Source organism: Haemaphysalis longicornis, unplaced genomic scaffold (assembly GCF_048455015.1).
Source record: "Haemaphysalis longicornis isolate Haplotype H1 unplaced genomic scaffold, Haemaphysalis longicornis Haplotype H1 scaffold_5, whole genome shotgun sequence".
NCBI lineage: Eukaryota > Metazoa > Arthropoda > Arachnida > Ixodida > Ixodidae > Haemaphysalis > Haemaphysalis longicornis.
In genome coordinates, this window is record NW_027526385.1 from 171,282,090 (window position 1) to 171,296,120 (window position 14,031).

Here is a 14,031-nt window from a genome sequence, read left to right on the forward strand (position 1 = left end):
CTGTCAACGAGTATTAAGGTATAAACATCTTAGTGAGCAGAAAGCCTTAAGAGGGACTCGCCTGTTTTCATTCCTACGGGACTTACTGCTTCATTATCCACGGGATTAAAAACCATCGTGTAACTATATATGCGCAAAATTCTGCAGGTGCATGAAAATCTTCCTAACAGCCCAGTTTGCCTATTTTGCGAAGTATGTCACTTGTGAACTGAAACGCCGAAATAAAACTATTGCTTACTAGACAGGTAGCGCCACATATTGAAAACTAAAAACCTATTAAAGCAAACTGTGTTTCTTGATTACTTTTTATTCCATTAAAGAAATCACATATTTCCGAACGAACCAAACTAGGCCGTTAGGTATTTCTCATGTATATGGAACACTTGTTGTGCCGGGACACGATGCTTCTTAAGCCCGTGGGTCATGAATTTGTAAGTTTCATAGGAACGTAATCAGGTGAGTCCCTCTTAAGAAGGACCCTTGTGAAACGTTCCACAAATCCATCGAAATGTTCCTAGCGACCTAGTTTGCTTCTTTTAGAAATATAGCACAACGTTACTACCATGCAAAATAAACAAAATATGCCTTTTAATTCATTTAGTGTTCACTAGATGGCGCTAGTTGTCTACCCAGCCAGAGTTTAATTTTTTCATCAGTACAAAATTTACATACATGTAAAATAAGTAAAGTAAGACGTTGCGCACTATTTTCTGTATGTGTACCACTTTTCGCATTGGTTCACGGTGGTTTTAAGCCTGTGGGTCACGTAGTATTACAGAATTTCAGCACTTCCTATCATCCAGCTGTTCCGTAGTTACTTTGTTGACTGATACCCGACTGCGCCTCCGCAAGCAGGAAGGGCGAGGAGGACGCCCCCATCGTAACGAATGGGCGGGCATGGCGAGGGCCGCTCCGCGGAACTAAAACAGCCTACCGCGATGAATGCACAAATGTCCAGACGGGTCCCGGCCAACACGGTAGGCGCGTAAAACACCGAGCATTCGGAGTGCTAAAGCTCTATATTAAGTGCCATATGAATGCTAACAGGTCAGTGTCCGTTAAGGCATGCGCGTGGCGAGTGTGGTGAGATGCACAGGGGGTGATCCATAAAGTTTAAGTTGTGCGACCTAGGGATCACGAACTCGGAATCACGTGCCAAAAAGGCTAAACAGTGCACGAATAGGGCAGCAGGAGGGCCCTGAGAAAGGGCTATGCAGCTTGGGCAGGGAAAGAGAAACAGCAGTGCCAAAAGACGTGAGGTAAATGCCGCAAGTACAATACGACACGCCTTCAAAGTTGTGGTACATCGGGGACGGGGGGCGAAAGGATATTCGTGGCCATTGCGAGCGGGCAGAGCCAGCTTAGGAAGCTCGTAGCGATGGCTAGCGAGCGAAAGGAGCTCGGGAGGTTGCTTTTCAGAGGACTGGTGAAGTGGTCATGCGCGCGGCGTCGAAGTTCAGGCGAAAAATATTTAAAAGGGAGTGCCCGTTCACTCTGTCAAGAAGGTATGTCAGGGAAACTAACCGCAGTCCAAGCAGTGCAAGAAACAATGCACGCTTGTTAGCAATTCGAAATCGAGTATTGTTTCTAACCAGTAAGCTGAATCACACAAGTGAAATCGAGGTTTACACTAAAGGATAAACACGGGGTAGCCGTTTCCATCTCGCGTCGTAGGCATGTTACAAACACTGTAAAGCACTAACCAAAAGCGCTCAACCATGAACGCCTGCCGACAGGTCGCATTATGCCGTGAGGCATCCTCGTTTATATCTACCACCAGCGTAACGAACACGTCATTGGTGGACCATGAAGCCAGCTGCGCGTGCACGCCCCCTACCTCCATCGCCATCCATGCACTCACAAACCTGCAAAAGGAGAAGTGAAAGACCGGCAAAAAATTACGTCCACCTCCCATCGCGGGAACCCTGGTGTGATGCGACGCTGAGGGGGGTTCAAGCGCAAGCAGAGAGCAACCGTCGACCGAAAGGCCGCCGGAGAGCGGCACACCGGTTATATGCGCAGCGCGCCCGAAGGAGAGGAGACCGCGGAAGAGAGAGTACTGCACATGCGCCGGCGCCAGTGGGTCTGCCGTGGCTATGACGCAACACAATCCAACACAATCCACTTTAATCCAATCCAATCCAAATCCCATCCAATCAAATCCAATCCAATCCAGTCCAAGCCAAGCCAAGCCAAGCCAAGTAAATCCAATCCAAGCCAAGCCAAGCCAATCCAATCCAATGCTCCTCGCGTGAGAGTGTTCGCTATCGGAGACGAGAGGGGGTGAGCGGCAGAGAGCGCAGCTGGCGCGGCGAGGAGAATGGGGGAGGGGTAGACGCCGACAACGCCGACAACGCCGGATGGACGCAGGGACAAGGCGAGTGAATGAGATGCGTTCGCAGCTAATATATCGCTCCTAAAGGACTTCAAGCTCTAAAGAATCATTGGCTCACGTGCGCTTTGCAAGCGGGCAAGGTTTTTACCCGAGATGAATTTGTACGTACTTGACGAGGTGGAACATCAGGCGGCAATGGCGGTGGCGAGCAATTCCATTGCTTTCGCGTCCACTTGTACGTCAGTGACAGCGATGTGCCTTTAATTACCGCTGCTCTTCCTGTGAGCGAACGGAATGCGTCCGTCACACACCGAGTTACAAGCGCAACTGCTAATAACGGCCGCCATTATCACCGATTCGGAAACTTGTGAAAGAGGTGTTGGTACTGGCGAGCAGGAGCGGAGTAGCGGTGCTTTGTAAAAGGGCTTCACCGGAATTACAATCGGGGGAGGAGGGGGGAAAGGGGAGTTAGCCATATACAGCTGCGCGGTAAAAAGCGGATATACAGGAGGCCCCTGTGATCGGCTGGATCTTGTGATATATCCACATTACCTTCCGGACCCTGAGAGGCCAGGTTTGGGGAAGAAAAAAAGCTCATCCAGACTAGGACAGTTGCCAATCGCGTTGTTGGCCAAACCCGAACCACCACTCCACCGTTGCTGCATTGTTTGTGCCTTCTTGCGTGTATTTTGTTTGAGTTTTTTGGGTTCATTTTGGGAGTATACTTTTTTCGCAGGGCGGAGTCAATGACGGTGGGCGTGGCACCTTCCCCGGAAGAAAGCAAGTTAGACCACCATTTGTGTCAGTGCTCAACCGCAGCTCCCTCATTCTGCCGATCTGCCTCGTGCGATCGGCCAAACCGGAGCCACTCACCACCACCATCTTCGCCACCCAACAACTGTGCCGGAAAATAAATTGTGACTAGCAAACGACCGCAGCGACCTTTGGAGGGGCTGCCAAGCGGCTTGTGAATTGGCGGCCGGCGTGGCCGTAATTTTCCGCAGAACGTTCAACAACAGATCAACGGAAGGTCAAGCTAGACCTTCGCATACACGTGGTATAATTTTGTAAGCATCTTAGTATTTGAATAAGGAGTAAACGCAGCTCTGCAAGCTGCTGACGTACTCTTGGGCACAAAAAACAGGCGGAGCGCAGCAATCTAGGAGGATTTGCCGATGGCCGCGCGTAGAACGTTTGAGACATCCTTCTGGGAGGCAAATCGTACCGCACGAATTGACAATCGACCCGAAGCTTATACGCGCGAACCGCATCGCACAAAATTCGCACAATTCGCGAATCACAAAAAATTCGTCCACGTCGGCGTTGACGGGCGATTTTTTCACCCCCGCGTCGATGATTCCGCGCGCTGCAGCTTCTGCCTCTCTCAGAAAATGACGCGCGTCGCGCGCGGCAGTGGGAGGAGCCTAACAACTTGCGCCAATGGGGAGGACCGTGCCTCACGGCGGCTGTTTCGAAGCGCTCGAGACCACCGGCTGTCTCGGTTAGAGATGTTTAGGCTTACCGCACCAGCAAATATTGCATAGGTGCTTTCATAAGAGGCATGGATGATGTTTTATCCCTTTTCGCCCACACGATAAGCTCTTTCACCACACAAGCTACTCCTTGTGTGTTGAGCGGCATTTTAGAAACCGCTTAGAATCGGTCACTCGTGCTGCCCACACCACTTCATGGCCGAAGCCTCCGCCATGTTGCCGCCCCCAGCCGCGCCAAGCACAGCGTGCTGGTGGTTCCGCTACAGCGTCAGCACTCCTGTGGCGTGCGCAGCGCGTTTTCGCAAGGAGTAAATGGTCGATGCGGTTCATGCTTTACTGCGGCGAGGTTTATTACGGGGTGTGCTTAGCTAGACTTGATTGATTTACGCTTTGACAGGGCTCAACAATCTCGCACCACCCTGTAAATAGCCTTATATTTAATCTAATCGATGTCATCACGTGGTTCTCGTGCGCTCCGCGTTCATTGTGTAGCGCGGACCCTACATATTTGTTAAGCTTAGTCCCCTTAGTTTCCGTGATGGGCTTGCGGAGTACGGGTATGTAAACAAAGAAACATTACAAAAGAACAGTTAAACGATGACTCACCTAAAGGCGCCCTAAAAAACATTTTTAAATTTCTTTCTGAATCTTAAATGCTTTCAATAGGTAGTTAACAAGCACGTACAATGCTTAGAATACGGATCACAAAGTACCTTACCCAAAAATACGGCTCTATGTCTACAGGTACCTTGGAAACCTGAAAATAATTGCCCCTTTCCGGCGCCTTAACGTTCTCTCACTGCCCGAAAGACGTCTTTACAGAAATTGAACTGCTAATAAACGCTTCCTTTCTGTTGCAGCTATCAACGCGTTCGATGGTCACTTTCGGCTGAAGTCACGAAGCAAAGGGGACGCGGAAGGCGGATGTTTCTCCGGCGACGAGCTAAGCCCACTGTGCAGAAACGAGCGAAAGGGTTAGCAGTGTTACAGAGTCCCTCTAAAGGGTACATCATTATTATTTACTTATTTCTTCTCTTCTATCTCGTTTCTAGAATCCATTCGTGCGAAGCCTCCATAATACATTCGCGTCGTCCAACAAACCTTATGCGTAGAATTTGTAATGATATTTCTAACTGAGGCAATTGCTTAAGGCTGCTGCCTATTTCTTTTTGTGTGTGGATCGCTATCCTCCACTTCTAATGGAGAACTACATGTGTAGTCGTACTGGTACCTATTTTGTAATTGGAATAACATTCGGTTTTAAATAGGATGAAATTCAAAACAGCGCAAAAAGACCGGACACGAAAACGACGACACAAGGCGCTGTCCCGTCTTTTTGCGCTGTTTCGAATCTCAGTATGTACCAACTGGCCCAAACCATCGTTCTCACACAGTTCATTTAATAAGGTACACGTTGTTGTCTTTTGGTTGCACTTCGTCGACAATCACACCTACGCAGCATGTCAAAGCATTATTAAAAGAGCAACAGTTCCTTTATGACGGCTGAATACTTCGCGAATTTCCAAAGAAATGTAACTACCTGATGGATTGTTAGCAGAGTTCTACCTGATGGATTTTTAGCAGATTTCTACCTAATAGATTTTTAGCAGAGTTACATCTACCAGCAAATGCAGCAGTTGACTCCAATGCTATCTGTGCTGCCCTTCTATGCGATATTCTATGTCGTCTTCTGCAACGCAAGGTTCTTCATCTTGAGAAGAACGACGGAATTAGTGCATGATAAGTACACCAGTAAATGAAGCATTCTTTCGATTCGTAAACAAAGTTGATTTCCGCTTTCAAAGTTTGCTTGTCTTCTTTTCTCAAACACTATCTTCTTACTGGGAAGTGTAGCAAGTGCGTCGCACTACGTTTCTGAACAGAGAAAATTCACATGCCCGAAAGTGCATTTCTGACAACCAGGGAATTGGGTAATGTGGAGGGTTATGCGCGAAAGCCACTACTTACCATCCGGAAGGTCATCGTCGTCTTCATCTGAAAGAAATAGAAAGACCGTCAATCGCTGCCACCCCACTTCATATTTCGAATAAGGTGCAAGTGAAGTCAAGTCAAAAGATCTTATTATAAAAAGAACGTTGAGTACATGGTTACGATATACACAAGGAGGTCCAAAAGTCACAGACTGCCACAGGACCTCCTATACAGATTGACATAAGTTATTTTACAAAGTGCAGCAAACACGAGATTCTATGAAAACGGTGTTTTTATCGTGAAAATATCGACAGTACTTTATTGTTAGCAAGATTCCAGATGTTATGTTTCATAAAATGCCAGTGAGCATTCTTGGGCACGCCTCAAGAACTGCAGCTTACGCAGTACAAGCTGACGTCTAGTCACGTTTACTCGACGAAGGCTTCAGCGACCTACTATACTGCAGCAAAGCTGAATAAGGTTTATTGCAAAGCCGTCAGGGAACTAGTGACCCGGGAAAGAGGGCAGCATATGAAATTCTACAGGCAGCAATTTGATTCAGCGAATACATCCGCCGTCGTGCAGTTAAGAACGTCCACAATGTTAAACGCATCGAATGAGACGCAAAATTATAAGCTTAACCGTTTCGTGTCAGCGGCCTTGGCGCTAAAATCTTTTCCACGACAGCATAACACCGCACATTACCGAGGCCCCATTACGACCTCACGACGCACCCGTGAGATGCAGGTATGATGCGCTTTTGAGGATGAAAACTTTTAAATTCTCCCGGCGCTCGACCTCAGTTATTTGGAAGGTCGCCTGATAGAGGAAAGGGAAATATGGTAGGCCACGTGACCTAGGCTTTCACAACTAAAATACGCCTACGTAGTACGTAAGAAGTTTTTGTAGCGTGAGCTTCACTGGCCGAGGTTGAGCAGTTTCTCGTGGCTCCTAAAGAGACGTGCTGCGCATGCGCGAGGAGCAGTGACGGCTCACGGCGAACAGCTAGCACGCCCGCGCCGGCGCCACCGCCGCGATTTGATTGGATTGAATTAGACTTGAAAATGTTTTAGCAGCAGTAAGCAGGATAATCAGCTAATCCTAGACAACCACGAAACAAAACAATAACCAACTCACGCTACGTATATCCTGGCACGCCCTTGCTAAGCCATGGATAATATTTTTCGTGTCTGCTCTTATTTAACGCCCTCCACATTAACATTAAAAGCAGGGTGCGTGCGTAGAGCAAGGGTGCATACGTAGGCGCGGACTGCAGTGCTGTTGCTTAAACTGCATTTCGAAAGCGAAACTTTCCGCGTGTTTTTCTACGTTTTTTTCCGGCAAGGTAGGAAGTTCTGGCTACCGACTGCTCTTTCCGCTTAACAAAACGACCCATTTCGTGAAGAAAACTCAGAAGCTGGCGCGAATGCACAAAAAAAGAACAGGCTGAAGGAATATTTTTATGCTCTTCGGCCCTATTCTCGACTGCACAAATTTCCAGGCAATTCGCCGTGTTTTTTGCGTAAGCACGACGTAAGCAATCAGTGACGTATTGCCCGTATAGCTATGACGACATGCAGTGTAATTTTCTGCTTCACTCATAAAGATCGTAACTCAGGTGTAAAAGATTCGCATAAACGATATAAAAATCCTTGGCATGTATTACAAAAATGTAATGGTAGCTGAGGTTGGCAAAGGAAACACATTTGTGCAGGTCAAAATTGGCGTCAACACCAGAAGGCAATCGAGTAACGTTGATCTAAAAGTGAGCGAAAGGGGGATGTTAAGATAAAGAAGATTGCACCATCTTCTTTACCGTATCTATTTATTTCTTTCAATCGCTTTTAGTAACACAGTTGAGCTCTCTGCTTCAATGCAAGCTTTGTGGCGTGATCAGCGTCCCGACCACCAACGCCGCAACGCTATCGTATGCTGCTATGGTACAAGTTTATGGCGTGATCAGATAAACAAAATTCCCCGCATTTCCCCGAGGGGAAGAATGTGAAAGTGCGAATGCACGAGTTGAATTTGCGCGGTTCGGTAATGTTCGCGAAAGAGAGATCACACACACACACACACAACTACAAAGAAAGAAAGATGCATTTATTCACAGAGACCTATTTGTGTTGTCGTTGTACTTGATTGCTAGAGCGGATCTCAGCATTGAAATTTCGTGTCAGTACTCCTTTAAGCGGGTGCATTAGCCCTTCTCACGCCCGATTCCTGGCCAATCCCCCACGTGGGTATGTGCCATGTCAGCGGCCAGGCAGCGCGCGCCCATCTCCCCCCGTTGCCAAGGAAGACGAGGAGATTCCTGGCCAATCCCCCACGTGGGTATGCTATGCGGACATCGCCGGTGGACGCAGGTTCAGGGTCGCTTAAGAAGTGCATGGCATTTAAAAGACGGCCGCGACCACCACTTGTATGACACACGAGAGCAGCGAAGCGCTACACCTGAGAACCGCGGAGCGTACCGATGTCGCTTATTCACTCATTCGTCAAACTCAACTTAAAACAGCGTTGCAATGAACAAAAGAGTCACTTTTCTTGGTTATTTTTCTCTTGAGTTCGATCATGTGACCTAGCAGCTTACTAGGAGGAGCGTGGACAAATACCACGCAATAGGTTCTCTCAGTATGGAGAGGCTTGTACTGCCCTTTATGTTGCGGTTACGCCAAACAAATAATTTTGATTTTATTTCAAAACATAAAAGCAAAATACTGCACGTTATTTGTATGCTCCGTCATAGTTGACTTGGAAAGAGTCGAAATTACAATTTTTTTCGGTTGAAAACATGCTTTAAACCGCGCGTCATGCAAACTGCCTCTGCTGCAATTTCGTGGCTTCGAAGGTCGGGGAAATGTTTTGCCCTATTTTGCGGCAAAAGCAGCTGCCATTTTCAAGCTGTTACGTAGCAATACGTTACTTTTACGCAGGCTGAAGTTGCCATTGCGTGACGTAATCGTTCCCGACAACTGTTTAAATTACGTAACGCCTTCTCAACAAATCACAGAGAGGGCGTGTATTACAAGCAGTATTGCTGTTGAATAGCAAAGACAGGCTTAAGTTGTCATATGTCCGAAGCATTTAATATAGTTTTGCAATTGCAGGGCAAGAATTATGCACTTTCAGCAATGAGAAATAAGGCAAAGATTAGAACTGCTGGCCGTAAACGTCATGAAACGTCACAAATGATGACAGCACACACAACTGCTTTGTCAAACGGAATCACGTGACCAGAATTGAAAGTCAATCAGAAAATACTTCCGGCAAATTGCCCCATTCCCCGGGACTTTGTGCAGTCGAGAATACGGCCCGTTGAGTTTATAAGCGTGTGGGGCGTGTATTTGCGACGTCGGGTGTCCGATTGCCGATGTCCCTTGCATGTATTTCAACGAGCATGTGTTCACATCTCGCTTACGCTGTAAGGTGTTGCTTGGCTGCAATATGGTTCTCTACGAGAATCACCGCTCCCATTTTAGTGGGGTCGGTATGTGTGACATAACCCTGGATCCTCGGAACTCCTCCTGTCTCCTGCAAGGCGAGGATGGCTGGTCTAATTTCTACCGTGGTCATGTATAGCGCGAGCTCCATGTCCTTGTAACGGATGTCCCTGCAATTCCACTGAAAAATCGTTGTGGGCTTTCTACTGCCCTTCCGCTTACTGCTCCTGATATTTGTGTTGGGTGTCATGTTCGGTGAGCGCCTCGAGCCTGCCGCGTCGTTTTACTATGGCCTCTTTGAGTCTTCCCATGCGATCCCTTTTTCGCGATGCAGATTTTGTCCTTATTTCTAGTGTCGTAACTCGTGACGCGAGCCTCTAGTGCTAAGCTTCTAACGTGTTCAGCCGGTCCTCGATTTCGCCCCAGTGCCGTGAGGATGACCGTCTCTCCGTGTGTTAGCTGTTTCTTTCCCTCGGCCGGCGGCTACGAGTTCCCATCACTGTCTGAACCCTCTTCGGCTTTTATCGCATCTTGCTTTTGTTGACCTGGCGTATTGCTGATCATGGGATGGGGTGACCTCTTGCGGGGCATTTTTCGCGGACCCTCTGTCGCTACTGCTCTCTCTGCCAGGCCATCCGCTGCACCCTGACCTGATTTTGGACCAGCTGTTTTATCTTGTTCATTAGCCCTTTTATTTGAGCGTTCTGCAATTGGATTTGTGCATTCTGTTTTGCGATGGTCTGTTTAGCTCTGCTAACTCAATGTTTTCTCTAGTTGTTGACTGGGGAGGCGAGAAAGAGGGGTTAAGGTAGGGAACTCCGATTAGAGCGTTTGAGCTGGGGGAGAGCCGCTAGCCAAGCCCACGTTCGTGGTCGCTTGTCCGCGTTGATCACAGAGTCGTCCCGTGGACCACGAACGCTGCGTCCGCCCCGGCCATCCTTTCCGTCGGTGTTCCCGCGCTGGTCCGCAGGTCCGCGTCGTTATCTCGAACTACCTGGGGCGTCTCGTCCGGGTCCGCTCAGCGCCGACGACGCCGCTCGGTCAGCTATCTCCCAGCGTCTCTTTCCGGTCGGTGCCGCCGTCCTTGAGCGGGAGGGCTCCTTGCGGCCATTCGCGCTTCTCCGTCCTCTTTGGATTTCTGCTCCTGGCTGGCGCCTCTCCGTAGGGGCGGAAAGTCCTCTCCACTTTCTTTTCGCTCTTGCAGTTGTCGTTTCCATTTCCGTCTTCGCACCACTTACGGTTTCTTGAATCTGTTGCTACACTTTTGGCCGCCCGTGACATGCTGGCCGCCGCATAGTTGACATTTCGGTTTGCTTTGTGGTCGTCGCCGGGGTTCGCCTGTCCCCACCCGATAATGACTCTCGTGTCGCGGAAGGGGCAGACATCTCTCTGGTGCCCCATCTTGCCACGCTCTCTGTACACGTCATAATGGTTGCGGTATCAGACGCACCGCATCAGCAAAGGTTCATACTTCACGTACACCCGCCGCGGTGGCTCAGTGGCTAAGGCGTTGCGCTGCTGAGCACGATGTCGCGGGTTCGATTCCCGGCCGCGGCGGTCACTTTTCTGGTGGAGGCGAAAAGCAAAAATGCCCGTGTGTACGAGATTTCGGCGCACGTTAAAGATCCCCATGTGGTGAAAATTAATCCGGAGCCCTCCACTACGGCGCGCCTCATCGCCTGCGTTGCGTCGGCGCGTTAAACCCTACAATCATATCAAAAATCATACTTCACGTAGCTTGGCACCCTCGTCCCATCAAAGAAGATTATGACGGCCGATGTCGTGCCGATGTGTTGTGCCTGTAACGCGGTTGGATTCAGGTCGTTCACGAAGTTTTCATTGATTTCTTCATCCGTGTGGGTAATGCTACCCCTCGGATCACTCCTTTTGCCGTTTATTCCGGTGCGGCCCTGTAGGTCGCCATCTCGTGCGTGGTGTCTCCCACGACCAGATCCTACATCCTGTTATACTTCATTGCTCTCTCCTCGCTCGACGAGCTCACCGCTATAATATTCTGGTTGGGGTTTAGGCACACCGTGTACAATCTTGCCTCTTCCTTGCTAATTTGGGCTGCCGCAACAACCGCCGCCATTATTGCCGTAGCGTCAGTGCGTGCAATGTTTAGTCCACCTCGTGGTCTAACGACAAGTTTTGGCCTCTTTCCGTGGCAACGGCGGTATGCGCACTGTCCGCGTTATTCTTTTAGTCACTCTTCTTGCATAATCTGCTCCTTCTCTCGGTCGCGATTGCTTTCCAGTTGAAATAGTGGACTCACCGGCTTTTGATTCCGCATCTAGCCGCCGAGTGCGCTTTCCCTGGGCTGTCCACCCCGCCGTGTCTCCAGGCACAAAGTCTTCTCCGGTTACATCAACACTCGTCCGGCCATCATGGTTGCAGAGTCGAATTTCCTTGGTAGTGGGTTCGGTCAAATTCACTTCCATTGGTGTTACTTCCATGCCTTACCAATAGAGCGGGTCGCTGGGGCCGGGAGCCGCCGGCGACGGAGGCCTGTCGGCCGTGCTAAGCCTAGGCATGGCCGGCTGGTTACCCAAGATCCCGTAAATCCGAAAATTCGGATGCCTTCGCCATAAATATGATGTCAAATCGCAGCGGATGACTTCCGACGACTCGTCGTATCCTTGATTTTGCACAAAATTGAATGTTTACTGCGTAAACGGGCATTAGAGCAGGAGCCGAAGCTACGCACGTCTGCCGGCTTCGGCGATCACAGCGCCAGCCCCTCAACGGCAGAAAAGTACTAATAAGTACCCTAATCGAACAGTGATCTTCTTAGAGCGAAGAAATTCGCCAACCAAGATTTCAAATTGGAGAAGCCTGTGGGCGAAGATGACAAGACGAATCTATTGCTTCGGCAAGACAACCACTGAAGCAAAATTAATTTCAATAATATTAGCTAGTTCGGCGACTCTCTGTAGTATGGTGGCTTTACTGAGATGGTTCACTTCCACAATGTGGATTGTGCTTGGTTACCAACAATCCAGCCATAAAAATATTCTTTGCGGAGTTGGGTCAAATTATATTTTGAAAATCCTATTATTATCTAGGAGGCTCAAGAGCCATGAATTTAAACCCCGACCGACTATTTCAACGCGTATGAACAACGGTGGAGGTAATAATGCGTAGCATTCTTTGCCGAGTACCCCCACAGCCAGGACCATGCCAAGCCCACCTCCGCAAAAATGCAGATATCGCGGAAATACCAGCTGCACTCGCTATAATAGCGCAGATAGAGATAATTGGTCGAAGGAAATGTTGAAAAAATAAAAATAAAAACAGAAAATTTACGGGAAATGGCAACTTATATAATTCCCTGCATTACCCCAACAATCCGCATTTCGCGAAAGTTCCATCTATAAACGTTATAATAGCGTAAATAGAGATAATTGGTCGAACAGTATTTTGAAAAACTAATAAATAGGAAACATAAAAAAATTACGGAAAATGGCAAAACGATATAACGCATGGCATTTCCACAACATTGCAGATTTCGTGAAAGTTATGCTTGTAATACTTACAATGGCGTAAATGAAGAGAATTGGCCGAACAAATTTTTGCAATACTAAAACATTAGAAAAATATAAAATAATTATGTGGCAAACCATGTAACGCACCACACTTCAGCAATAACGCAGATTTTACGAAAGTTCTAATTTAATCGTTGTAATATGGTAAATGGAAATAAATTTTAATTTAAATGGCAAAAAAGTTTAAAACAATCATGGAAAGCAGGGAGCCGGTGTTTTCAAAAAATATTAAATAAGAAAATTTAAAAAACCGGAAAAACCAGTTATGCGTAGTGGTGTCGCGGCTAGAACGCGTAGAAGCGGATAACTCAGGGTTAGCTAAGCGGGTGGCAGAACTGGAGGCAGCGCTAAGTAACGAACGCGATGGACGGAGGGCCGTTGAGGGAAAGTTAGAAGCAGCTGAGAGGGAGCTAGAAAGGAGCGTCATTTCGCCAACAAATGACAAACACCTCGGCCCATGCAGCGAAGCAGAGGCATACACCGAGATGACACCGGGGGGCGTATTCCCAAACCATATCCAGTAGGGGCCCTGCCGACCACACCCCCTTCAAACAGCGACGTCACAGCATGACGTCACTTTCTCTTCGAGCGCGACTTCATGCGCCGTGGATTTTTTTCTCGTTTTGTGCGGTGGCCGATGGCTTCGCTCCGTGAGCGAAGCGGGGGCTGCGGCGCTATGGAGCTGACGCACATTTAGTAGAAGTTAAAGGCCCAACCACAAGCAGCGTACTTTTGGCATTATCTTGCGTGGCGACGCGAGCTGACGCGCGAGCAACGCCGGAAGTCTACGCTCGCCAGATATCGGAGTCGACGCAGCGCGAGAAAGCAGAGGAAAGCGGGCCATCTGGCACCATCTGGCGTACACGAATGCAACCGGTGCAACTTCTCGATCGCGATTGAAACGTGCCAGCAGCGGCAGTGCGTCTAGCGCGTTCAAAACAGGATCGCGATTCACTTCGCGATTGCAAGTGCCCGCGTCTGCGCGTTGCCTCCGAACGACGCCGACGCTTGCGCGCGACGCGTTATTTCGCGTCCATGTGGTTAGGACTTTAACCTTTTGTAATGACAGAATATGTTGTGGTCTTTTGTGGTCGCACTGCTTCGCGGCGGTCGATGGTTTCGCACCGTGCGCGAGCATGACGTACGTGCTGGTGAGCTTGAAGCACGAAGTATACCTTTCCATATCTGTTCTCGCTTCTCACTCTCCGCACTCTCTTGCGAGCCTGCAGACGCTCGTCTTCCATCCTGTTCCTAGTTAAGCTAGCGCTGGGCGCTGTGCTCTA